We start from the raw sequence: 4,943 nt of genomic DNA, 5'->3' as shown, positions 1-4,943 counted from the left end.
AGGGAAGGATGAACACAAGATACAATAGTTCTTTTTATTTTTTTAAGATTTTATTTATTTATTTGAGAGAGACAGAGAGAGCAAGCACATGAGAGGGGAGAAGTCAAAGGGAGAAGCAGACTCCCCATGGAGCTGGGAGCCAGATGCGGGACTCGATACCGGGACTCTGGGATCATGACCTGAGCCAAAGGCAATTGCCCAACCTGAGCCACCCAGGTGCCCCAACAATAGTTCTTGACTCAACTTTAATAGTCAAAAAATGGACTCTATTTTTGATGATATCTATTCTTACTATATCTTCATAACATTTAAAGTAACCAAGCTTTGTGGTCCTTAATATTACCATTAATATATTTAATATGAAAACATTCACCTTATCAAATTCAAAATCTCAAGTTCTCCTCACCATACTTGGCAGCTTTATCCATTTTTTAGGCAAATTAATGCAAAATATATCTATATAGCTACATATTCATAGATGTCCCCTGGAAATTAACAATGCCCCACATATATTGTTAGGTATTCCATGAGAAAAGTTCCAAAATCAATTGATGTGGGAAAACACATGATATTCCCTTTTGAAAATTCACATGTACAATGCCATAATAAAGGCCCAGAGATTCCTTATAGTAAAAAACTGACTTAAATTTTTGTTAATCCAATGTCTTTTGGAAATTATTTGGCCAGAAAATATTTTATTTTCATAGAACATCTATTACTAACTCTCTGGACATTAGTGTTACACGGGACCCAATTTGGGAACATTTCATTAGAACATGTATAGATGGAGTGTCTGCAGGAACCACAGAAAAGCTGAATGGAAATAATTATTTGAAGTGTGCTTCCCTGATGTAAGGAACTCTGAGTCACAATGTAATTATATGGCACTAGCACAGTTGTGTTTCTCAAGGAAGTCATTTTCATGCAGATTACTGGTGGGAAATAAAACAGCATAGTATGCATAAGGCAATTCTATTGGCTCTGCACTGTGAAAGCAATATGTTCACTTTGGTAATGCCCATATGAATTTTGCTACAGTTTGTTTTTAATAATATTGGTTTAATTTGTGATTCTATATGTCAAATACTCTTTTGCCTTTTATTTTTTAAAATATTTTATTTATTTGACAGAGAGAAACACAGTGAGAGAGGGAAGACAAGAGGGGGGAATGAAAAAGGGAAAAGCAGGCTTCCCACAGAGCAGGGAGACTGATGTGGGGCTCAATCCCAGTACCCCAGGATCATGACCTGAGCCAAAGGCAGACGCTTAATGACTGAGCCACCCAGGCACCCCCTGTTTTGCCTTTTTAAAAAAAGATTTCATTTATTTATTTGAGAGAGAGAGAGAATGAAAGAGAGCACGAGAGGGGAGAAGGTCGGAAGGAGAAGCAGACACTCTGTGGAGCTGGGAGCCTGATGTGGGACTCGATCCCAGGACTCAGGGATCACAACCGAAGGCAGTGGCTTAACCAACTGAGCCACCCAGGTGCCCCACGTTGCCTTTTAAAGATTTTTAATTAATTTATTTGACAGAGATCACAAGTAGGCAGAGAGGCAGGCAGAGAGGGTGGGGAAAGCAGACTCCCCGCCGAGCAGAGAGCCTGATGCGGGGCTTGATCCCAGAACCCTGAGATCATGACCAGAGCCAAAGGCAGAGGCTATGTTTTGCCTTTTAAAAGTAAGCAGTCACACCAGGAAATTTCATAAATTTTGTAAAGGTAGTTTCTGCTTCCTAGCTGATCAGCAAATGTGAGCAGGCAAAGACACAGACTTGGAGCCAGAGACCTAGCACAGGGTCAAGCTTTGTTACTCATGAGCTATCATACCCTTTGGAGATCAGTTTCCCATCTGTGAGTCTGGAACAAGATAACCGATGTGGTAGCATTGTACATAGTGATAAATTCTATGTACACATAAAGTGTTAGTATCAAAGTCAATACTGCTAGAAAACAGAGACTAAAGTTCTACATATGTGTATAAGCAAGAAATAACAATCGTTATAGGTTTGAGGGGGATTCTGTTCTTCTTTGCTCATATTTCTAAGTGGGAATTTCTACTCTATTCCTCAAAATGGATCTATATCTGAGGACCAATTTCAGCCTTTCACATGGATCTTCACATAAAAATTGATTTACCTGATCAGGGAGAAGTCGGTGTCTGTCATCCATTGGTCATTGGAAATCTATCTGTTATGATTTCCCTGGGACTTCAGTGTCCATCTCCTTGCTCTCTGCTCATGGCTTTCTGCTCTCCCAGGTGGCCACACTGGGCAGGCTGGGACCCTTGGGGGTAGGGGAAAGTGAAAGAAGCTTGCAGTTTGGGGTGGATAATTTCAATTCAGAGATGACATTATTAGCATCCCTATTTTCTTGCTCCAAATGCAAGCTACATTCTCCAGTCTAGCTCCACCACCAATAAAAATAACATCTTTCATTTCCTGGCATCCTACTTCCCACCCCCCATCCCCACCCAGGGAGAAAGAGTGTGATTGGCCCTTCAGAGAGGAATCTAGTGACAAAGAGCATTACTTATAAAAACCACATATCAAGTCTATAACAAAAAAGACAGACCATACCAAGCATTGTTGAGGATGTGGAGAATATGGACCCTCATATGTGCTGGTGGGAATGTAAAATGGTATAGTTGCTTTGTTGTTTTGGAAAAAGAATTCAGCAATTTCTGAAAATGTTAAAACAGGAACTTACTGTTACCCAATAATTCCACCCCTGGAAATTCACCCAAGAAAAACAAAAGCATGTATCCACACAAAGATATGTATGTAAAAGTTCTTGGCATTCTTTCCATAATAGACCAAAACTGGAGACACTCCAAATGTCTGTCAAGAGATGAATGTGTTAGGATACGTTAGGGGCATCTGGTGGACCCACCAGAGAAGCATGCGGCTCTTGATCTTGGGCTGGTGAGCTCAAGTCCCAGTTGGATATGGAGATTACTTAAAAAAAAAAAAAAGAAGCACTTTGAAATAAAAAGAGATAAATGCATTAAAATGTTATATTCATTATGGAATGCTATTTAGCTAACAAGCAATGAACTACTGATATGTGCTAAAACATGAATAAATCTCAAAAGTATGATGCCAGGGGCGCCTGGGTGGCTCAGTGGGTTAAAGCCTCTGCCTTTGGCTCAGGTCATGATCCCAGGATCCTGGGATCAAGCCCCACATCGGGCTCTCTGCTCACCAGAGATCCTGCTTCCCTTCCTCTCCCTCTGCCTGCCTCTCCGCCTACTTGTGATCTCTCTCTGTCAAAAAAAAAAAAAAAAAAAAAAAGTATTATGCCAAAGAAACTAGATGAGAAAGCCCACATATTATGTGATTCTATTGATACCAAGTGATCAGAAAAGGCAAATTCATAGAGTTGGAGAGGTTCCATAGAGTTCTGTGGTTCCTAAGGCTATGGAAGGGGTAGGAATTAACTGAAAATAGGCAAAAGGGATTTTGGGGGGAGATAAAAATGTTCTAAAATTGGATTGTGGTGATAATTGCACAAACTCTGTATATTTACCAAAAATCACTGAATTATACTTATAATCAGTGAGTTTTATAGTATGTAAATGAAAACTCAACAAAGCTGCTAAAAATTAGCAAAGCCACATAATATTTTAAACTGGTGTGCTAAATATAACTACTGAAACTTAGGAATTTTATTTGAAAATATGCCTTCACAACATCTCCTTTTTTTGCCGGCACCTGCTGTCTGTGTGACGTTGCTTTGTTCCATCATCGAAAGGTCCTTGCGGATGCCTGAGTCTGTAATGTTATGGCCCAGTTGGAACCTGGGGGTGGAAGCGAGTGAGGGAGGCAAGAACGACAGCTTCTGGGAAGCAAAATAAGTTACCATCAGCTCCATGTTGGACCAGATCAACTGCTGTCTGAACCATCTGGAGGAGAAGAATGATCACGTCCATGCCTGCCACCAGGAACTTCTTGAGTCCAACCTGCAGACACGTCATGAGTTCCAACAGCAGCTCTGGAAGGCCCCTAGTGATCCCAGTCCTTAGGCTCTAGAAGCCCTCCAGTCAGCCCAAACCCTGCTTCCCTGGGCTAGGGGGGCTGTGGTCTGGACACTCACCACCTAGCTTAGATATCTTCTCAAGGGCTGTCCTACAGGTCCTCTGCTGGGTTTGCCTTGCTCGGGCCATCCTTCTCGTACTACCCTTGGTGTGACTGGGCCGGCCGCCACCACCAAGCATGTCTTCTTGGGATCAGGTGTGGGACTGCCTACCTTGCCAGCTTACCCCATCCCAGGGCATTCCCCACTCCGCACCTACATTAAATGGGTTTCTAACACAAAAAAAAGAAGGAGAGGAAGAGAAAAAGAAAAAGAAGAGAGGAGAGGAGAGGAAGAAGGGAAGGGAAGGGAAGGGAAAGAGAGAAGAGAAGAGAAGAGAAGAGAAGAGAAGAGAAGAGAAGAGAAGAGAAGAGAAGAGAAGAGAAGAGAAAAAAGAAAAGAAGAGGCTTTCAAGTAGTATTATAGTTCTTGGGATGATTATTGTCTTGCACCATTTAGAATATCATAATTGTACAAGAGGATACAGGCAGGTGAAAATTCTGCTACCAGTAAAATACAGCCAGCTGGATTTTTGAACTAATCTACAGGCAGCTCCCATTTGCAGGTCCATTTTGTAGCCCCTTCACATCTGAGTGGAAGGATCCAATGGCACTCCTTACCCCAGAAGCTCTTTCAACTTGGAGTTCCAGGAGAGTAGTAAATTTGGAGAAATCCTATTTTTTTCAGAATTTTCTTAATTTTTATATGAAATGGGTATATACATCTCAGTAAAATAATAGTTTTATATCTAACACACCTTGAAGAGTGATACCTTACATTTTGCATGACTTTTGTTTTTGAAATTAAGAAAATGGTTTATAAAGCTAGACAGAGGTCTGATTCAATAAATCTCTAATTTATTAAACAATACTTC

The 4,943-nt window shown here is 41.0% G+C and overlaps 1 pseudogene; it reads left to right on the top strand.

The window, feature by feature from the left end:
* The first annotated feature begins 3,773 nt into the window (after positions 1 to 3,773).
* Positions 3,774 to 4,019, top strand: LOC116857236 (annotated as a pseudogene).
* The last annotated feature ends 924 nt before the right edge of the window (positions 4,020 to 4,943 follow it).

The sequence above is a fragment of the Lontra canadensis genome, unplaced genomic scaffold (genome assembly GCF_010015895.1).
Source record: "Lontra canadensis isolate GAN:19392208 unplaced genomic scaffold, GSC_riverotter_1.0 scaffold121, whole genome shotgun sequence".
Taxonomy (NCBI): Eukaryota; Metazoa; Chordata; class Mammalia; order Carnivora; family Mustelidae; genus Lontra; species Lontra canadensis.
The sequence above is the reverse complement of the archived record's forward strand: the minus strand, read 5'-3'. Positions and strand labels throughout refer to the sequence as shown.